Here is a 24112-nt window from a genome sequence, read left to right on the forward strand (position 1 = left end):
TGAGTTTAGAGAAGCAAAATAAAAAACAATTTATCACTATCCACCATTTTCGTTGTTTACTTTAGCCTCGAACGCAGGTCTTTCAGGCTTTTGTGGCGGCCGTGGCTCAGGGTGTAGAGACGGTCGTTCAGTAATCAGAAAAATGGCTGTTTAAACCCCGCTCTCACCAAGTCATGTGTCGTTGTATCCTTGGGCAAGGCACTTCACACACATTGCCTCCAGTGCTACTCACACTGATGTATGGAAGGTGCGAATGTTTGGTGACTTGACTTAACATATTTAAGCTTTATTGGCAATAAAAGGGCGGGATGTAGAGTCTGCAAAGAAAAAAAACAAGGAAAATATCCAACCATCCATTTTCCAAACCACTTATTGCTCACAAGGGTCGCAGGGGTGCTGGAGCCTATCCCAGCTGCCATCGGGCAGTAGGCGCGGTACACTCTGAAGTGGTTGCCAGTACGACTGCTCCCGAAATCCCAACTGTCAAAGTAACACCTGAACAAATACTGACTACACAAATAGGGAAACTACTGTTATGGCGAACACTAATGAGGTCATGGATGATGAGCGGAGAGACAAATTATGGCGAACAGTGTTCTACACGAACAACAACAAAAGGCTTTATTTTATTGAGCTGGCCCACCTGAAGCCAATGCGGTAATTAGTGCTCTTCCCTTGCATAGATTGGTGGCCTGAGCCGGGGACGAGGACCACCAATCAGGGAGGTGCACCAACACATGCACGCAATCCACCACTCAACAAAAAAGAAAAAACGGCCACGAAACAATGTGGGCCGTAACAACTGTATATTTTAATTTCTTAATTACTTTAGCAACAGTTGGTAGACACACCCGCACGTTAATTAACAACATGTTCCCTTGCTTGCCTTTTCTCCTCTATTGCTTTTGGTTACACTCATTACAGGGTGTGTATGGAACAGGTTAAAATGAGTTCACTTCAAAGAATTGTGGTTGGTTCACAACCAACACGACATCTGATATGATATGAGCTCATGATGAGCATTAATGGAGAAGGATGAGATATTTATCATTTGCAGTTAAAATAATGTATGTAGCACTTTTTGGGTTCTGAAGTCAAGTTTATTAATATAGCCCTTAATCAAAGTTTGGTAGTTTTGACAGGTTAGAAAAGGCTAAGAAATCCACTTGTAGGTGTGGTTTTATTTTGGCCAAAAGCGAACTTGTCATAGTTTGTCATGTCCTTGTCTTTAAATGTCACTGCTCAAATTATTCAACAGAAATTCCAAAGGTGTGAAGTACGTCTGCAACCACTAAGAACAAACTCATAATCACAGATATGACAGCAGTTAATGACTACTTTCTGATTATCGTTAATTGCTGGTCTTCTTGTTACTTGGAACGAATGGATCCACCCTATCGAGTATTTATGGCTGAAGACTTCCCAATGCTGACACAGGACGTCTACAGCAGCATCCTGTGCTGTAAGCATTTGATTGTTTTTCATTGCATGTAATATCATTTGTACAATAAAGCTTACTCTCTTTCTTGAAAAGTTATTGCATACTCGCATTTCGAAAGTTTATAATGTAAACATCAGATTTATTTTCTTTTTCTAAGAAACATCCCTCCATTGCTGTGAAATATGACATCTCCAATGATGATCAAATGGGTAATGTATAAAACTTTCCCACATTTAATATTTAAGAAAGTGTTACATTTAACAAAACATGCACAGCATCTAATACTACATGTTACCTATCTACCTACTAGTGTACTGTATTGACATATGAGTAATTTGGGGTAGGACTAGATAAGTTATTGTACTTTTTCCTACTCCTTCTCCTTTTGAACATGTAAACTGCGTTGAACTATGTCTATTGATAATCCTGGTTTTTTTTCTTACATTTTTATGATCATATCTTGTAATGTGTTCAATTAATCAATCAATCAATCAATCTTCTCCTACAGTTGGGTATTACGTTTGTGCTACTGCATGCTGGTAAGATCCCTTTTAAGAAATGCAACCATAACCTTCACAAAGCTTCTGTTCTGTTATACAGTATTCCCTCGCTATAACGCAGTTCAGTTTTCGCGGCCTCGCAGGTTTTTTTTGGGGTGCAATTTTGCATTCTTTTTTTTTTCTTTTTTTCTTTTTACAGAAGTGTACCATATTTTATTAAAAATATGAAGGTTTGAACATTGAGAACATTTAAACAGGAGATAAATATGACAAAATGTAAATGCCGCAATGAGAAACGTGTTTAAACTGTATGGTGAGGGGATTTAGACTGGCAGTAAGATTTGGTATTGGAGGGGGGTTGTCATTGTGGAAAAAGCTGCATTGACATTGAAACAAGTATTGGCATTGTAAAAGTTTGTATTGAAAAATAAAATACAGACATAAAAAAACACTATTTTCTTTAAGGATATTTTGTAAAATCTTTTTCAATGCCAATCTGCAGATTTTTTTTACACTCTTTTTTTTACACTGGAGTGTCACAGGTTTTCAGCTTCAACTCTCTGGTTCTCAGTTCTCTTTTTTTTCCTGTTTCAACTTATTGGCAGTTTTAACAAGGAGGGGAGCGGTCGGGGTGGGCTTTGAGCGCGAGAACGCGCTTCTGGCTTTTCAGGAAGGGAGAGAGAAGAGAGCGCTGTCTCTGTTGGCTAAAGGCAATACTTGAATTACCTGTGGCAGAGACTCATGGAAACAAGTTCACCAGGAACTCCTAAACCGCCTGTAAGTCTGTATTTTTTCCTATATACAACCTTGTGGCGTTAAAACCACTATGTTTGAAATTACTTTATGCATCATGTTATGCCAATTTAGCAAACGTGCTAATGTGCTAAGGGGTTTACTACAGAAACATTAACACAGACAGGAAGGATTATTCATCATGATTAACATTATTTCACTGCAACTTAATAAACGAACACAATATTTTGACATTAAAGCAATTTTGGACTGCAGTAACTTAGAAGGGTGGTTAGACAAAGGGGCACCTTAAGGTGTTGCAGTTTGAGCTTAAGTTTTACACGTTAGCACGTTTGCTAAATTAGCATGACAAACATAGTGGTTTTAATGCCACAAGATTATATGTAGAAAAAACACAGACTTATAGGCGGCTTAGGAGTTCCTGGTGAACTTGTATCCATAAATCTCGACTATCTGCCACAGGGAATTCAAGTATTGTCTTTAGCCGACAAAGGCCGCGCTCTCTTCTCTCTCCTCTCCTGAAAAGCTGGAAGCACATTCTAACGCTTGTTAGAAATCATTCCTTTGATTTCCTGCGTGTTCAAATAAAACTCAAAGTTGAGATCTCGTGAAGAAGTTTCTTGCCAGCTTTTATTATTCAGAAATTTCCGAAGCCACTTTGGATCCTTGCTCAATCAGCAGTGACCGCAAAGTGTGCCTCTCGCTCTCTGCTCTTTCACACTTATACAAAAACAGTGTTTAGAAAAAATACTCCCCCCCTGTCATCTTGTCCTGTCAGCAGAGTGAAATACACAACTTAGAATCCTACACCGTTCCTATTTCAATTCACTCCAGATGTGGGTAAACAATTGGTCCCCGGCACCTCCTTGCACCAGGAAATTTATGGACAGATCTCTGCTTGCACTTTCAAACATCCCCTCATTTAGATAACTCAGAAACCTTACTAGACATTTCTTTCCCAGAGAGGAGAACAAAGGACTATAGATTGACTAACATATGAATTAACTGTTGTCTTATTATTACACAGCTCTAACTAATATCAAAAACGATTAAAATATAAATTGAAACAGAAAAACAATGTTAATAATCTAACACGCTCAAAGCCCCGACCCCTACCCCGAACCCCTCCCTCCACGTTAAAACACTGCCAATAAGTTGAAACTGGAAAAAAAAGAGTTGAAGATGAAAACCCTGTGACACTCGAAAAAAAAGTGTTAAAAAAATCTGCAGATTGGCATTGAAAAAGACACCATAATACAAAAAAATATGCTTAAAGAAAATAGTTTTTTTTATGTATTTTATTTTTAAATACAACCTTTTACAATGTCAATACAGTACTTGTTTCAATGCTAATACAGCTTTTTCCCCAATACCAAATCTTACTTTCAGTGTTGTGGCTCCACATTTATAATAAATGTAAATCATAAAGCTAACTACTTTGCAGATTTCATTTATTGTGGGTATTTTTTGGAACCTAACCCCAGTGAAAAATGAGGGAACACTGTACAGGTTTTCATCTTTCTGTCAGAAACATTGTACACACATTGTGCAAAATGGGTACATCACATTGAGATAATGCATTTCCTAGCTCTAACCCCAACCATCAAAAATTATTGCCTACCCTTATTCCTTACGCTAACCTCAACCGTCCATAACCCAATTCAAACTAAACTCTAAAACCAAGTCTTGACCCTCAAAAAGATGTCTGAACAAAATGGGGACCTCCAAAATGTCTCCATTTGTAGGTGAGGTCCCCACTTGTCTGTGAAAAGTCAGAACAATGTCCCCATTTTGTAGCAGATACCCCCCACCCCCTCCACGCCACACGCGCACGCACGCATACACACACACACACACACACACACACACACACACACACACACACACACACACACACACACACACACACGCACGCACCCCCCCCACACACACACCCACACACCATTTGATAACTTAAGCATTAAGAATAAATATCTTTATGTGTGTGTATTTTTCTAGGCAAGCACGTGCAAGCCGGCGGCGATCGTAAGCATGCTACTCATTTTGTTCATTCTGCATGTACACAGCAAGTTAGTCAGTGTTAAATTTCCAGTGTTCAATCAAATATGCAGTAGGCAGTGTTATTTAAACACAGTTAGGTTAAAAAGTTGCACTGTCAGAGTAAATTTCCTTGAGTGTTAGTGTAGATGTTGGGTGTAACCTGAATAGCACTACCTTGAGTGTTAAATTGACCAGACCTTCCAGTGAAGGAGAAACGTTCCAATTTCCCAGCACGCTGTCAACAATTCAATAGCAATACATCCAGCTGTTGCTGTTGTGGTGGCGTGGCTCAGTGGTGGAGAGGTGGTCTCGCAACCCTGACAGTGTGGGGGTTTGATCGCAGGGCAGTGTGACTATTTGGAAGTATATCCTTGAGCATGATACTGAACCCCTAGTTGCTCCTAATGCCGTGTCATCAGTCGTCAAAATGTAAAGCGCTTTGAGGGCCGTGTAATGAGGAAAAACACGATATAAATGAAGGACCATTAACCAGAGTAAAGTGTAGTTTGAGTTGAATTTTTAACACTGACACTAGTGCAATACACTCATAAGTGTCTAAACACTAGACTTAAGTGTAGTTTGGCAGAATTAAATGTTTAACACTGACACTTGTGCAGAGTACTTTCAACACTACTCAGTGTTTACCAGTGTCGATTTTCAACACTATAGAGTGTTGGAGTAACACTGGTTACGTGTGAAAAAAGTAGCACTTTGAAAAGTGTAAAATTCATAGTTATTGGTGTGGACACATATAAACACTTTTCTAGTGTTAGATTTAACGTTCTCAGTGTTAATCTAACACTGGCTATTTTGCTGTGTAGCTATAGAATGAAGTTTCAAACTTAAAAGGCATAACATCTGCTACAGGTTGGACTTTTTTTTTTATTGGTCAAATGGTGATATTTTTAGTCCTCTGATGTACAGTTTAATTATTTTTCCATGTTCTGTGTCAAATTAATTGTGTTCATCTTGTTCCATACATACACACCAACTCCACCTTCTGCCTGATGGATGACAGATCCAGAATGCTGGACTAGATGGTATGATCGAGACAACCCCTCTGGTATAGGAGATTTTGAGACTCTTGATGACCTGCGTCGTGAAAACCCAATGGAAATCTGCCCTGTGCCCATTCAAATTGAAGCTCAGACTGTATCTGGAGGCAGTGTAGATTCAACCGGCGAGACGATCCGTTCGTAAGTACCGGATGCAGCACAAATATACCCACTTGTTACATTTTTTAGGTATATAGATAGATAGATTAGCTTGTAAGGGAAAACAAGTTTTAGCAGAGTGTTTGTTAGCATTGTCGGGCAATATTTAAAATGCTTGTTTAATATTGAACATGAAACACAATGAATACAATTTTAAATGATGGTTGTGATTAAAAAAAAAATACTCAGAGAAAGTTTTTATGGTTTTTGCTATATTAAATCAAAGAAGAAGGCAGACAACTTTATCACCAAGCATCTTAGGGCACATGACGGCATAATGCCCTACAATTGGCTGGGTTAACGGGTCTCGCCCAAAGTCAGCTGAGATAGGCCCCAGTTTGCCCACGACACTGGCGAGGAGAGGCAGTATTGACCTTTTGCATGTGACGTCACAGTCCTCATGGGAACGCCCCCTACGGGACGCTGTGCAGCAAAAGAGCCACTTGCCTGTATTGTAACCATTGAATCTCGTACAGCGTAAAGTCCTTTATCTAATCGATTATCTTATAAAATGGTCATATCAAAGGAGTAAACCAAATGTTGCTTTTTATTGCATACCTACTAATGAAGACAAAAGATGTCGACTAAATGTGCAACTTCGACTGACAGGCGACCTTCGGTTGAAGTAGTAGATTCCATGGCTCTATGGGCAATAATAACTTTTAATTTGTAAAATAGCAGTCGCTAAGTCACTAAGTCGCTCCGGATCACGTTCACTTACATTCAACAATGATTTCCTTCCGCCGTCCGTCATAGGGCAGTCACGTAATCACGTGACGTCGGTGCAAATGGACATAGAAAACAGATGGATAAAAACTTTTTTTGTGAGAGTCAGTGACAGGAATGGGAAGTGAAATCTCCAGCCCCAAGTTGAATGTATGAATGTGTCTAAATCTAAATCTCGGCCCATCTCTGCAGATTTGACACAACCAGAGGATTCGCCTGTGTAAATGCAGACCAATCAAGTGGACATTGCTCAGATTATCGAGTTCGTTTTCGCTGCCCCCTCAATTTCTGCCCTGATGAAGGTAATCATTTGTCCATATAAAATTAAATAGGCCTACTAATAACTTATTTAAGTTTTTATCTTTCTTTAAATGTTGTCACCTTCTCTAAAACAAGCTAAAGGTAATAATGAAATACAGGGAGTCCTCGAGTTGCGTCCGAGTTCCGTTCGTACGCTGGCGATGTGACCCGAATTTTGACGTCGGATTTCACTGTTTAAGTCAATATTTGCATCAAAATACTTTGTACAGTAATTTAAAATATATATATTCGCGCCACCTGGAAAAGCCGGAACCAATATTTCGTGTTTCTGCACGGACACTCATTGCTGATGGACGGCAGAGCGGAGCTAATTCAAATTTAAACACGGAAATGTGACATGCCTGATGGCGAGCTGACCTGCTCGATGGACGTCCATTGCGGGAGGTAGCAACAACACAACTTTAAATAACTTTAAAATGGCACGATTACTGTGGGAAAATGGCGTGGTAAATTCGAAACAAGAACAACGACGTAACTCGAGGACTCCCTACTCTATTTTCACAGCAACGGGACTTGTAAGCCTGTTTTGTACTATGTGGTCTGAAGGAGCAATACTTTTGTCTTTGCATTGGTCAATCTACACTCTTCATGTTGTTAAGTCCTGCGATTGGCTGGCTACCAGTTCAGGATGTTCAGGATGTAACCCCGCCTACTGCAAGTAAACAACTGAGATAGGCTCCAGCACACCATAGGCGAACTAGGCGATTGCCTAGAGCCCCATCTAGTGGAGCGGGCACCAAATTGCAGGGCAAAAAAAAACAAACAAATCCCAAAAGCGTTTCCAATGAAAAGGTCCAAGACCTCAAGTGTTGCATTAAGAAAGCAGCAAAACGAGGAGGAGGAAAAACAGGCCCAGGGTAGTGGCATGTATGTCAGTCAATCATCATTGTTTATAAAAAAATAAACAAATAAATAGGGTTAGCTTCTTAGCTTGCTTGTAACTTGTTTACTCCACCATGACATCTATGCTATTCTGTGCACCAAAGTGAGGCAAAGCTTGCTGGCTTTAAAATAAAGCAGTCAGGCTAGTCCAGATATTGCAAATAGATTTGCACAAATCATTGTTTCATTTAACTCCATTAATTTATACAGGATAAGAAGTGCTGGTTTAATGTAAACAAATATATAGTAAAGTACGGCAGGCATACTTTTCAATTTTATTTTTTATTTGTAGTTATCTGTGAAATTTGGTATTTATTGTGTGGTGTGCTATTAAATATTATATATCTTTATATTTATATTTATTTATTTATTTATTGCCGCGGGGGGGAGTCTGCACTCGCCTAGGGCACTAAATCACTTAGGACCGGCCCTGCACCCTCGGCACTCGAAAGGATAAGCGGTTGGATCACGGCTAGATGGATGTGTTGTCAAGTCGAAATAGTCTTCAACAGTGGTTCTCAAATTTTTAGGCCAAGTGCAAAAAATTAAATAATAATACAGGGTTCCCTCACGTTTCGCTGGTGATACACTATGTTCCATGTCCACCCACAATAGGTGAATTTCCGCGTAATAGAAGTCGTTAAAAAAGTCTGTCATCTTAATGAGCTCGTCTTGTGGGGTTGCTTAATGAGCGGTCTCTTGAATTTAATTGTCTTCAATTAATTTGTTTTTGTACTATGGAGGAGGGCGGTCAGGCGGAGGAATCAGACGCACTGTTGGCTTCATCACTGTGTAGGTGCCAGCGTGTACAAGTAACTGTGGTCTGTTCTAAAAATAGGTCACCAGTGATAAGACACTGACATGTCAAAAAAATGTTTAACTAATCATGTTACACGTTTCCTAATTTACCAAATATTTTATATTTTGTTTAAAAATGCAATAGATTGTGTTGAATGAAAGAAAGAGCTGTTTTATTTACTCATATATTACCAAAAATACATATAAATATACAGGTATTTATATGTATCTGTATACTATATGTTCATATATATCGCTGGCATTGGGACGAAACCTCCTAAAGCCCGGTTTACACTGCAGCCAACTTAGCCCGATTTTAACCCCGAATTTGCCCGCTCGACAGTCGTAAGGACGCGCCGACATCCAAACGATAACCTTAACAGATCATCCTGCCATTAGCTCAGACCGATATCGGCCGCTCGGAAGGATGTTTGGGCCACTCAGACCTGAAATCCGGGATATTCAACATGTTGGATTGTTTTGGCTCGACTTCACACTGTGTGCGGTGTGCTCTAAGGACAAACCACCGCGCAGCCGATTGACGGTGACGTGCAGCCAATCAGAAAGCGAGGCGATGAGGAATACGGTGGGGAATCCAAAATCAAAACAGTCATGGCACAACAGAAAGTCCATGCTTGCGCTATTTACACGCCTTTAAAAAAAAAAAACGCCTTTTCTTTTTATGTCGCTTTTTTTTCAGCTAAAAATTGCGACTGGTCCTCCATGTTTGTTTACTTGGAAGTCACGTTTAATCTCAGGAGGTTTTGCGAGACTTCTCGTCACCAGAAAAAAATCATGAATGACATCAGTTCGTGTGTGATGTGTTGATTGTGCCATGTGGGACGTTCAAAACTGTTACTGTGAAAAAAAAATTGGGCCCGTGTGGCGTCTCTCACAGTTTGGAAGTTGGCCGACAATATTAAAAACCTTGCTGTGTGAATCGGGCTTTAGTCACAATTTGTTAAATGTGTGGGTGTCATTTTTACTAATTATTGACCCATATAAACAGGCTCCTCAAGACATGAAAAAAAAATGGTTTGGCTTACTTTTTAGATGACTTCAGACTCTGTTGCATTTTTTTCCTATGAATTTGTTTGATGCGTTTAGGTGTGTGTACATGTACATGTATGCACTATGCAAATGTGTTGATCGTGTTTTTGTTGTTTGTGCTAATAAAAATAGTTTGTAGTTTACAAGTCATTATTATTATTATTATTTAGCTTTTTTCAACAGGGCCCTGGTTGATCTCTTATACTCTTCTGCCACCTGCTGGATGTTTTTGTAATAACTACCATTGCTTCAAGCATTCTCTTTAGTTCAGAAGCTGTATCAAAGCGTTATATATGCTCTAGCATAAAAAAACACAAAATTTATAAATATGTCTTTGCGAGCATGGTAATATTTAAAATAGAACGTTTAATACGTTTTGAGTTAAATGAAAGAAAGGTACAAAAACAGACAAAAGTTGGGAGTTCAATAAGAACAAGTAACAGAAATGTATGGTAGATACGTCTGATCACTGTGATTTAAAAACATGAACCACCCTGTAAATGATTGCTTCAGAATGCTGGACACCATGGTTTGATCGAGACAACCCCTCTGGTAAAGGAGATTTTGAAACTCTTCCGGACCTGTACAAAGAAAACCCCTGGAAAATCTGCAAACATCCAATTAAAATTGAGATCAAAACCACATCTGGAGACAGTGTTAGCTCAACAGGAGATGTGATTTATGCGTAAGTACAAGATGGACTACAAATGTTGACATCAAATGCTGACATATATTTTAGATATATACTGACTGACACTGCTGTTTATCTTTACAGAGCTGACACAGACGTCGGATTTGTTTGTAGAAATTGCGACCAGCCAAATGGTGGTAAATGTGCAGATTATCAAGTTCATTTTTTGTGTCCTCTGGAATTCTGCAAGCCAAAAGGTAATCTTGCACGTAATACACTACTGTAGACTTTACACTGATCTGATCAGCTGAATCAGCAGATATTTAGCATTTTATGTAAAATAGGTGATCTGTCGTAATGTCATCATTTACCGATCCGAAATTGCAGCATACAATCTTGTTTATTCCAGGAACGGTCTGTGCTACCATTGTTGAGAATTCAAGGTTTCTCAGCATATACAGTTGACGCCAATCGCCCCCCCCCCCCCCAACCAACCCCCCCTGGCCATTTTTCCAATATTTAAAAAAAAAATTGGGTTTCGGGTGTGGTTGTGTTTTTCAATCTCATTTTTCGTTTATTGAATGTTTATCAGCTTTTTTGGGAGACATTTTTGGGTTTGATTGTTATTATGTTTTCTCCAATGCATTTCAATGTGCACCAATTCTACACAAATTTTGTCTATTCATGAGCCGGTCCCAATCCCCCACCAAGAGCGGGGGTTCATTGCACAGTCAATAAATGAGTAAGACTGCATAAATTGGTCCATCTTCTGATGGAATGGTTGTTCGGTTATTTGTTTTTACTCACTGATCGGTGAACTAATTTTCAGCCTATTATAGAAATTGACTTGCTGGTGTCCGTCCATTTTCAAGATAAGCGCGCGCAAAGTGTATATCTCCTCTTGCGGATGATTGAGTTGGCCGCGCGTGTAACGTAGGAAATTGGAGGCTGCCTTGCAACCATGCGTCCATGTGTGAATATCTGACAAAAACCACAGGCCACATGAGTGTGTACATTATATAGTGATTCAATGACTACGTTAACACATCGAGAGCAAAGACTTTGAAAACTAAAATGCCATGTTTTTTCAACTGAATCCAAGAAAACAATACAAATTTAATGTAATGTTTTTTGTTTTGTTTTTTATCTTCCTGCTTGGATTGCATTTCTGTAGAATGCAAAACTCCATGGTTCGATCGAGACAATCCTAGCGGAACCGGAGACTTTGAGTTACTCGAGAACCTCCAAAATGAAAACCCAAATAAAATCTGCCCATTTCCGCTCGACATTGAGGTCAAAACTGTTGCGGGAAATAGTCTGTCTTCAACAGAAGACATCATTACTGTGTAAGTATACACACACACACACACACACCCCCACACACACACACACACACGCACCCCCACACACATACACGCACACAAACACACACACACGTACTTATATAATTGTGAGGACATCCATAGACATAATGCATTTCCTAGGCTCCTTCACCTAACCCCAACCATCCAAAATTATTGCCTACCCCCATTCCTTACCCTAACCTCAACCATAACCCAATTCAAACCTAAACTCTAAAATCAAGTCTTGCCCCTCAAAAAGAGGTCTTGAGTTGTGAGGACCGGCCAAAAAGTCCTCACTTCACAAAAATGTCCTCAATCTGTTGGTTAAAGACGTATTTTGGTCCTCACAATGTAGTATGTACAAGTACACGCACATATAAATATATATATATATATATATATATATATATATATATATATATATATATGTATATATATATATATATATTATGGGTGTGAATTGCCTAGTACCTGACGTTTCAATTCGTATCACGATTCATTGTTTTCACCGATTAATCCCGATACGAATCTATAAATTGATTATTGCAATATTTTTTTTTACTCAAATTTAGAAAATACTAATCAGTAAACTTGTACATGTATACTGTAAGATTTCTATGAAAATGTATTTATTTATCTGAAAATTCAGGCTTATAACTGAGCCACTGCATTTAACAAACAGGTTGCAGTCTGTTTCATGTTTGAACAGCACTGAAATAAAATATTAAGGCCATTAATATAACATTCTTCCATGCTTAATGTGTGAATCCTAACCCTAAGTAAGACGTTTTGTTGAATATTCCAATAAAAAATGTATCTTTAAAAATCGATTCGAACACATATCGAATCGATTCGAGAATTGCGCGCTGTAATATCCCGATATAATGCCGAATTGATTTTTTTCTAACACCCCTTGAAAGCTGTAACACTGTTTTGATTAACGTGACTCCTTTCATTTCTGCAGATTGGATGCAAATACTGGGTTTGTCTGTAAAAATGAGGACCAGAGTGCCGGAACTTGCTCTGATTATCAAGTTCGCTTCACATGTCCCAATGAGTTCTGTAAAGAACACGGTAATCATGTGTAATTAATCAGAAGTTGTGATAAGCTAATGGCAAAACAAGCAACATGTAATACATGTAAAAATTATCTTCAAATGCTAATATTAAGCTTAGATAAATTATTTCACTATTTTATTGATGTTGAAAGCTTGATATCAGTTTTACAGTTTTACAAAGTCAATTTCCAATCATTGTTTTATTCACCAAACCTTGCTATGTACCTGCTCTTGTGATTGCTCCAGAATGCTGGACTCCATGGCTTGATCGAGACGACCCTACTGGTGCTGGAGACTTTGAGACTATTGACAAGCTACGCCACGAGTATCCATATCAAATCTGCCCGACACCATTTCAAATTGAAGTGGAAACTATACATGGGTTTAGTGTGGCTGCAACAGGGGACATCATTCATGTGTAAGTATACTCCATCCACCACTGATTAACACTTTCTTTTTCTTCTGCTTATCTATTACATCTAATCTATCGTGCATTAAATTTTTGTCAGAGCAGCAATACCAAAAACATGCACATGTTCAGTTAATGGTTGAAGGAAAATGTATTAAAGCAATTTGCCGTCGTCATATTTGAAGCAACTGTAAAGGATACAGGATTGACACACTTCTGTTACCCAACAGAGCCGACGTCGAGACAGGATTCATATGTGAAAATTACGATCAGAAGCATGGCATCTGCTCGGATTATCATGTTCGTTTCAGGTGTCCCCTCGATTTCTGCAAACCACCAGGTAACCATGGTTAATTGTTTCTTAGTCAAATGCAAGTCACATTTAAGTGAGAAATACTACTACTTAAGTGTTATCGTAGCGTCATGCCCATTCATCCCTGCACTTTGTTTTTGTCAAGTACAAATTATGCTATAAATATTATGTGAAATTCAAGCCTCTTGCATTTTTATAACTCATTTTTATTCTAAGCATTTACCTTTTCTTTTATATATATATATATATATTTTATCTTGTGTTATTTCCACAAGTCTTGGGAATTACTGGGCTAACCTGGGACCTCGGGATTTATTTCGTGCCATGTCATGTAGAAATGGTGTGTTAAGACAACAGCAACAAAAATCCTTGGATGTTGGCATCCTTGAATTTTGAGAAAATAAATTCTTTGAATCCTTGTCATAGCAACTTTAAATATAACTTGAAAGGACAATGACAAAATAAGAAAGTGAAATAAGAATAGAATATACAACAAATAATAGCAACTGAAAAAAAACAAAAAAAACAAATACTGTAATGACTGTTACTGTCACCTGTGGGTATGTGTTCCTATGGAGAATTTTTTTTTTGCTCATTTGTTCCCACAATTTACTAATCTGTACCAACAGTTTACTAATCTGTTACCCCAGTTTAGCAATCTGTTCCCACAGTTTACTAATCTGTTCCCACAGTTTAGCAATCTGTTCCCACAGTTTAGTTATCTGTACCCACAGTTTAGTAATGTATGTTCCCACAGCATTTGTGTGTGAATATTTGTTATTTGAAGGAAAAACACTCACAAATTGATGCTAACTTCCGGTTACCATTTGAATGGGATCCTCCCTTTGCTTTTAGCATTAGCGCTAGGCTAGCGATGTTTTAATAACGAAGCATGTTTTGTATTTAAATATACAGTGGATGTTATTCTCATTGTTGTGTGTTTAGTTTTACAGTTAACTCCAACTGGGATGACATGAAACAGCTTAAAGGGTGCTTGGGGGACAACAGAATAACCAGAATAACATACGCGCTACACACTTGTTAGTTGCTAATGCTGCGCAAGCAAAATGGTGCATTCAGGGTACTTTCACAGTGTCTGAAAGTTTGGTTTTCTTCAATTATATCGTTTTTAAGGGGAAAATAATCTGCCATTTGGCCTAATTGGCCGATTGTTTTGAAGCTTGATTGAAGGGCAATATTCGGCGGAATCGGTCGGGCCATAGTAAATCCTGTACACCATTTCTTCATCCCACATTTTTCAACAACTTATGTTGAGCAGAACCAAAATAAGTTGTATTGCTTTGTCTGTAGTTGTGTGAAAGTGGTAAAGGGGAAGTCAAATCATATATATTTTAAAAAAGTAGCATACATTATTTTAAAGAGTTGGAAATCCTACACCATATTATTATGAATTTGTTTCAAATTACACAATTATCACTTTTTCCAATCTTGGACATACTTTTGCATGTTATTTAATGAGAAAATTTGCCACAGGGCAATTGTATTTTTAACAACTTATGTTCATAATTCCTACCACACTGTGTGATCTTCCCCTTCTTGGACAATGCTTTCAGAATGTTGGACTAGGTGGTTTGATATCGACAACCCCGGCAAAGGAGGTGACTTTGAAAGGATTTCTAGAATTCGGCAGAGATTCCCATCGAAAATATGCGATATGCCATCTGCTATCGAGGCTCAGACAAAATCTGGGGCCACTGTGGATTCAACCGGCGATGTGATTTACGTGTAAGTCCCATATACACCACAAATACCTCTTGTAAATTGTCTTTAAAAAAAAAAGCTCTAACTCACAACAATAAAGTGAACTATTAAGATGCCCTCAAATAGATTCATTCTCGGCTCAAACAATAACAAAGCTGAGAATAAAGCTGTAAGTAAGCACTAATTGACCTCCATCTAACTGTCTCTGCAGCGCTGACACAGAAACAGGTTTCATCTGTAAAAACTCAGACCAGAAGAGAGGGCGCTGTTCTGATTATGAAGTTCGCTTTAAGTGCCCCCTTAGTTTCTGCCATCCTGATGGTAAGTCAACATATACATATATATAAATATACAGTATATTTAAAAGATCATTGAAAAAATATTTTATTAAAATAATCATAATAATGTCCACCAAACAGTGTGCTACACCAAGTGGTTTAACCACGACCAACCAAGTGGAACAGGTGACTATGAGCTCCTGTCACACCTGAAGCCACAAAATCTTGACATCTGTGAAGACCCTATCGACATCGAAGTTGTCACCGCTTTTTATAACTACCCTATTGCATACACCGGCCAGATGCCCTTCATGTAAGTTGGCTTGATGGTAAAAACAATATACTGCACTGTACATGTTTTTTTTCTGCACTAACTGAACAGAGACCATCAACTGTCATCAAATGATCTCTTGGATATTTCAGTTGATTGTTGAAAATGGCCACAATGAGGCTTCAAAAGAACTTTTATAACAACATGACTGGTGCTCTCATTAGTTAATTGGAACAACAATATGAATATTCAGCAACATTCTAATATATTGCATAGTGCGTAGTACAGTATACTATATATATATATATATATATATATATATATATATATATATATATATATATATATATATATATATATATATATATATATATAGTACAATATACTATATGACTAACCCATTGTGTTCATTTTTCAGATATAGTGCCTCTGAGGGATTTGCTTGTCGCAACGAAGACCAGAAAGAGAAACAATGCTATGACTACAAAGTTCGCTTTGGATGCCCGTGCAAATGAAATGTCAAGTCGAGTCATCTTTATTTGTAGTCAAAATCTGCATTCTGTAAGAGGTGTTAATGAATATATTTTTTTATATAAGAAATATTTGCTGACAATTTTTAGACCTATCATTGAGAATGTGTTTTGATTTTTAACAGTAGAATTTCACTTTATTTTTTCTCTTTGTGTTTATTCAGTAGCTCTCCAACAACTAACATGCAATAAAATGCACTTTTAAAACAAAGTGTTATTTTTATTTATTTTTTTAAGTCAATTTCTTGGGCTACCCAATGCATAACAAGTCCAGCATGACTGAGTCCTCCTCAACCATTATCCTATATATTGTCTTACATACTTTGTACTTGAAAATGTATTTTCACGGACAGCACAAATAATGCTTTGGCACATACCCCTTTGCTCCTTGACACCCAAAGTGCCCTTTTGACTATATATACAAATGTTATGTAACTTAGCCTGAAATGTGTTAAGATAAAATTGGGGGTTTAGATCACCAAATTATTTATGAGCGTGGCACCACTGCACACTCGAAAAAGAGAATTGTTGAACCAATTTAAGATTACAAATTGAATTGTCGACCAGTTTAGAAAAAAATCACTTCAATTGGTAACACAAGATTGAATTTGTCATGTTTTGGGTTCTGTTTTCCTTGTGTGTCTCCCTTGGTCTTGTTTAAGTGTGATCCTGCCCTTCCTCGTGTGATCCAATCAGTGCCCTCAGCCACTTGTGTCTTGCCCCAGGTGTGTCTTGTTGTGTCGCTAGTCTGTGTATTTAGTCTGCTGTCTCCCCTCTGTCTGTGTCGGTTCATTGTTGTATTTCCCACTGTAATGCTGACCGTTTTTGCCTTGGATTTTCCCCCCCATGTCATGCTGCCCGTTTTGCCTTGTTGTTTTCTCCATGTTATGTTTTTCCGTGCAATTTAGATCTCGCCTTTTGTTTTGTAGAAATTAAAATCCCTTTTTTGATCGAACCTCTGCCTCCTTGCCCTGTCTTCCCGCATTTGGGTCCTCAAGCTCCCCCTTCTTGACAGAATTAAGTTAGTCCAAAGCGAATACATTACAACTCTTTGACTGCCAGACGTTTTCAGAAAAGGGATGCCAGCCGATTTAAGCATTTTGACTGATCTTTCAAGGTCCACAGAAAATGTTCTGTTCGGACTATGGAAACACACGTACTACCAAATGAAAGATTGGACTTTCATCTTTCATCAGAAAAAAAAGTTTGTTTCTACCTTATTCCGTTCTTTAGTAATCAACAATAGAAAATGGTTAGTTTCACCCAATTTCGCCTGTTTTGGACCAAAATACGGAGAAATCAAGCTTTTAGTGAAACGATATTATTTCATGCATTCTAGTGAATTTTGCACTTCTTTTTGTCCATGAATGATGCCACAAACACCTAAATAGTGCTTTACTTCTATAAAACACTACCACCAAGAATGAAAAAGTGTTTTTTGATAGCAAAATACGTTTATTTACATTCAACAGTGTAACAATTTGACAACAATTTGGCAAACTATTTACAAATGTGTGCAACTGTGGTGCTATTTACAAATATGTGGATGTTTCAACGACAGTTTTTCTTTTTGTAACACTCTCCTGCGTGCAAGGAGACGCAACAGCATTTGCACAACAGATTGCCTCTTCGCGTGCTCCACTTTCTTGCAGGCCGTTTTTTCCGGGGAATAGCAAGTATATACTGCAGTGTGTGTTGCCATCAAGTCTAATATCAGGATCATGCTACGGTTTCGTTACGGTGGTGTTACGTCTCGCTTCCTCATGTCCTTCAGTTGCTAAACCGGGTTGTAAGAGATGTTTTGATCCATTTTATCCACTCCATTCATGGTGGCATCGTAGTCCAGAAACAGTGTCTTCTCCGTGATCAGACTGTACCCGCTCCTCCGATGAATATGCATTGGACTCGGGGTACTCTTCATTGTCCGACAAAATGTCCGCATGTGCAGCACCGGCGTTAGCAGAGCTAGCCGGTGATGCTTTATGACGTGATCATAACAGTCGCGTCAAGGCTTCCAACTGTGGCGTCAACCTCGGGATTCACCATCATCATCATCATCAATCTGCATTGGTCGATGCCAACTATCCATCGCCCGATCGAATGTCCGATTGTGTAGAAGTACCCGGTCGGTTATTGTGCGCGTTTTCCGGCCTTAGCAGCGCTAGCCGTGCTAGCCGCGCTTAGCCGGTGAGGCTTACTACGTGATCATAAAAGTCGCGTCAAGGCTTCCAACTTTGGCGTCAAGCTCGGAGTCATCATCATCGTCGACATCAATGCGCTTTTTAGTATTGATCGATGCTTTCCGTCTTTGAAAAAAATGCTCAAGCGTGAGCTGCTTGCAACCGGTTGCTTGGTCAGCCATTGTGGCTTATTCAGCCATTGTCCCCTCAACACTCTAGCTCCGCCTCACGTCTTCTACTGACGCCCACGGTGGGCGGCCCATCCAACCTTGTGCAAAGAGAGTCATCGCTGCCCTCTAGGGGCCAAAACGAGTCTTTTACTAACCAGATCTGCCTGATACTTTCAGCACAGCTGCCCAAGGCTTTCCTGCACCCGTTTCCAAAAAAAAAAAAAAAAAACATAGTGAACGTCTTTTAACGTCCTCGGCGCCCTTCCCTAGGTTTATACTAAACGTTTTATAACGTTTATGGCGGTCAAAGAGTTAAGTTTAACTAATTGTGAGTTCACTAAACTCTTTTTTTTTTTTGGACAAAGAGAGAGCTCAGTATTGTTAATTCGGTAATCTTACCGATTCGACATGTCATCATCATTGCTCTCTCTTTTTTTCTCTCTCTTTTTTTTTTTTTTTTTTGAATATGCGTGAGTATGTTCATGTGCGTGTGGGGGTGTCTGTGTGCATGTGTGTGTGTGTGTGAGTGTCACAATAGTCCAGGATACCACCCACCCACTACATCAATATATCATCCATCGGGGCAGGTTCAGAGTTAGGTATTTTGGTTTTCTGTAGGTACACGTTGACCTTTTGTCAGGTCGCTTTTTGTTAGTATTCAGTTATGCGTCAAGCTCCTTTTGTTCAATAAAAACTGTAAAACTTGCACACCATTTGAGTTGCATTTGAATCCTTCACCTGCGCTTTTGCGCACACCTAACAATCATTTTCTATTATTTTTCTTATTTTTGCCTGAGTAACAGGAAAATTCTTCTCCCCCACTCCTATGTCACGAGCATTACTAAATTTAACATTGCAATCTGCAACTAATTGGGATTGGGGTGGATGGCGGGGGTAGATAGGGGCGGGGGGGTCGTGGGGGGAGCGGGGGCTGTGGACCGGTGGGGTGCCTGTCGGGCCTGCAGTGCCCCGTCCTGCTGCGTTGGGTTGGGGGCGCGGGCCGTGTTGGGTGGGGGGCGCTCCTGCTCCTGGGTTTGCTCTCCGGCCGGTGACCCTGGCGTCGCCCGGGGGTCGTCCTTTGGCGCTGCCGCGGCCTGGGGGGCCCTGAGGTGTTGCGCTTGCTATGTCCTGGCAGGGGTCGACGGCTCCCCTCTTTGGTGGAGATTTTCATGTATGCCAGATCCACCACACCAGCATCTATCGAAACTCAGACACAATCTGCTTCTTCCTCAGGTCATTGAATCGGTGGAGGCTGGTGTCTGTGGATCTCACTCTGCTTCGTTTGTCCTTCTTTCCTTTCCTCAGTCTCTCCTTTGGCCTCTTGAGGTCTCCCTGATTTGTTGGAATTTAGATGTTTCTGGGGTTGGTGAAAGATTCTGGTTTGTAACCCTGTGGGTAGTAGGTGGTGTCTGGTCGGTGCTGGATTTCACTTTTCTTTCTTTTCTTGGATCCTTCCGTGGGTCTCCGGACAACTTCACGACTATCGGGATTCTGAAGTCTTCGGTTTAGGTGAAAGGTATGGGATTTTTTTAATAGGTTTTTGGTGAACTAACGAATACACAGACACTCGCACGCACGCACGCACGCACACACGCACATACACATACACATACACATACACATACACATACTCACCCACATACAAAAAAAAAAAAGAGCAATGATGATGACATTACCGAATGAACAATACTGAGCTCTTAAAAAACAAAAAAAAACAAAAAAAAATTATCCAGCTGGAGTCGTGAGGTTGTCAGGAGACCCGAGGAAGGATAAAAAAAAAAAGAAAGGAAAGTGAAATCCAGCACCGACCAGACATTACCTACTACCCACCGGGTTAACAACCAGAGTCTTTCACCACCCCAGAAACATCTAAATTCCAACAAATTAGGGAGACCTCAAGAGACCAAAGGAGAGACAAAGGAAAAGAAGAAAGGACAGATGAAGCAGAGTGAGATCCACAGACACCAGCCTCCACCGATTCAACGACCAGAGGAAGAAGCAGATTGTGTTTGAGTTTCAATAGATGCTGGTGTGGTGGATCTGTCATGCATGAAAATCTCCACCAAAGAGGGGAGCCGTCGACCCCTGCCAGGACAGAGCAAGCGCAACACCTCAGGGCCCCCCAGGCCGCGGCAGCGCCAAAGGACGACCCCCGGGCCCCGCCAGGGCCACCGGCCGGAGAGCAAACCCAGGAGCAGGAGCGCCCCCCACCCACACTGCACACGCTTCAGCACTTCTTTTCCACACTCTCCATTGCTCTGGACTGTTGATCCTAAATACTTACACTCCTCCACCTTCTTGGTCTCTTCTCCCTGCAACCTCACTCTTCCACTGGGGTCCCTCCCATTCACACACAGATACGCCGTCTTGCTACGGCTAACCTTCATTCCCCTCCTGCTTTGTGGAAAACATTACTTCACTTTTATATTTTTATGCAGGATCGTGAGTGATCGGCGGCAACAATGAATACACAGAGACTGATATACTGTGCTAGAATAATTGTGTCCTTTATTCCCCGCAAACAGCAATCAACACACTTCAACGCTAAGCAGTATAATATAATACAATCGACGCTTACCTTGACACTACACCGGAGAGCCGACGGTCCGGGTAGAGCGGGCTGCTCAACGGATGGGCGATCGTACGCTTCCCTCAGCTGACTCTACCCAAACCGCGTGCCGCTCCGTCGTTTATTCTTTAACAAGTAGGGATGTGGGTGAGAAGCCGGGCTGGCCAAGCCCTCTCCCAGGCACCCTCCATATGAGTCGTGTCCTGCTTCGAAAACATGTTTTTGAAACAGGGAGGACTGCAGTATAAACAAGGCAGTCAATTTAAGAGTTCCCAGGCTCGATTCCGCCCTTGTGCTTACATGTCCCAGATTGTTGGGCACCTTGACTCGTAAGGGGTTACAACAGTTCAGAACAACAACATATCCTTATATAAGAGGTTACATGAGGACATATCAAACCATGGTTATTTTCCATTCACCTCCTTTCCAGGGATAACCTCCACGCGTCGAGCTTCTCCTCCACCTGTTCCCTGCTCTCACTACAGATCACGATGTCATCTGCAAACATGAATTTCCATGGAGATTCCTGTCTAACCTAGTCTGTCCTCCTGGCCATTACCATAGCAAGAAGGGGCTCAGAGCGGATCACTGATGTAGTCCCACTTCCACTTTGAACTCTTCTGTCACACCTACAGGACACCTCACCACTGTTTTACAGTCCTCATACATGTCCTGCACCACTTGAACATACTTCTCTGCCACTCCAGACTTCCTCATACAAAACCACAGTTCCTCTCTGGGCACCCTGTCGTAAGCTTTCTCTAGATCTACAAAGACACAATACAGTTCCTTCTGACCTTCTCTGTACTTTCCTATCAACATCCTCAAAGCAAATTTTGTATCTGTGGTACTCTTTTTTTGGGGGGTAATGAAACCATACTGCTGCTCACAAATGTTCACCTCTGCCCTCAATCTAGCTTCAACTACTCTTTCCCATAGCTTCATTGTGTGGCTCATCAGCTTTATTCCTCTGTAGTTGCCACAACTCTGCACGTCTCCCTTGTTCTTAAAAATAGGCACCAGCACACTTCTCCCCCATTCCTCAGGCATCTTCTCACTATCTAAGATCCTGTTGAACAACCCAGTCAGAAAATCTACTGCTACCTCTCCTAGACACTTCCATACCTCCACAGGTATATTATCAGGACCAAGTAACTTTACACACTTCATCCTCTTCAATGCCCTTCTCACTAATCTTTGCTACTTCCTGGTCCACAACAGTCACCTCTTCTCTCTCATTTTCCTCATTTATCAACTCTTCAAAGTACTCTTTCCATCTTCCCATCACACTACTTTCCATCTCTGTCTATTTGCCTTGCCAACCTGTATAGATCAGTCTCTCCCTCCTTACTATCCAACATACAAGTCATTGTAAGCACCTTGTTTGGCCTTTGCCACTTCTACTTTCACCCTATGCTGCATTTCCCTGTACTCCTGTCTGCTTCCTTCAGTCCTCTCAGTGTCCCACTTCTTCTTAGTTAACCTCTTTCTCTGGATCCACTCCTGCACCTCCTCATTCCACCACCAAGTCTCCTTATCTCCTTTCCTTCCAGATGACACACCAAGGACTGTCCTACCTGTTCCCTGATCACATTTGCTGTAGTTGTCCAGTCATCTGGAAGCACCTCATAACCATCCAGAATCTGTCTTAACTCCTTCCCGAAAGTCATACAACACTCTTCCTTTTTCAGCTTCCACCATTTTGTCCTCTGCTCTGCCTTTGCGGTCTTTGTCTTCCTCACCACTACCATCCTATGCTGTCTGGCTACACTCTCACCTACCACTACTTTGCCGTCGCTGATCTCCTTCAGGTTACACCGTCTACACAAGATGTAGTCTACCTGTGTACTCCTACCTCCACTCTTGTAGGTCACCCTATGTTCCTGCCTCTTCTGGAAGAAAGTATTCACGACAGCCATTTCCATTCTTTTTGCAAAGTCAACCACCATCTGTCCTTCCGCGTTCCTCTCCTGGATACCAAACTTGCCCATCACCTCCTCATCACCTCTGTTTCCTGCACCAACATGTCCATTAAAGTGTGCACCTATAACAACTCTCTCACTTTTAGGGATGCTCTGCATTATTTCATCAAGGTCCAACCAAAAGTTATCCCTCTCCTCCAGCTCACATCCTACCTGTGGCGCATACACACTAACAACATTGATCATCACACCTTCGATTCCTAGCTTCAGGCTCATCACTCTATCTGACACTTTTTTTTACCTCCAGAATGTTCCTAACAAACTCCTCCTTCACAATAACTCCTACTCCATTTCTCTTCCTATCTACACCATAATAGGACAACTTGAACCCTGCTCCTAAACTTCTAGCTTTGCTCCCTTTCCACCTGGTCTTCTGAACACACAGAATGTCTACCTTCCTTCTCTGCATCATGTCAACCAGCTCTCTTAACTTTTCCTGTCATAGTTCCAACTAGTCCCTACTCTCAGTTCTAGACTCTTGGTGTTCCTCTTTTCTTTCTTTCTATGAACACACCTTCCTCCTCACCTTCTTTGTCCAACTTTTGTGCATTGTAGCAATAGTGGCTACATGTTGCCAGTTTGACTGCATTGTATTTCAGATTAGTGATGATGACACACGCCAGGATTTCTTTTCTTGGTTTCTTTTAATCGCCTCACTCACAAAACCTGACGATAACAGAGCAAACAAAATAATATAACGTGCCCCTCCCACATGGACAGCAACAGAAAAAAGGTGTGGATACAACCAGTGGCACATTACAGTATTTACTGTACGGCAGCAGGGGAACACAAACACATACAACGTTTGTTCCACCTTTCAATAATGGAGGATGTAGTAAACGAACACGGCATTATTGGTCACGCCAATTTTGTGTTATCATACAGTACAGTAAGTATTCAAAGTTTCACACTTGACACTGTTACGTAGACA

The 24112-nt window shown here is 40.4% G+C and overlaps 2 pseudogenes; one reads left to right on the forward strand and one right to left on the reverse strand.

Moving 5' to 3' along the window:
- LOC147170367 (uncharacterized) overlaps positions 1–24112 on the reverse strand; it is a 128919-nt pseudogene that overhangs the window by 63293 nt on the left and 41514 nt on the right.
- Positions 649–24112, forward strand: part of LOC147170369 (mucin-5AC-like) — a 46556-nt pseudogene continuing 23092 nt past the window's right edge.

This window comes from Leptonotus elevatus, chromosome 7, assembly GCF_054856555.1.
Source record: "Leptonotus elevatus isolate MCC_2025b chromosome 7, RoL_Lele_1.0, whole genome shotgun sequence".
Lineage (NCBI taxonomy): Eukaryota > Metazoa > Chordata > Actinopteri > Syngnathiformes > Syngnathidae > Leptonotus > Leptonotus elevatus.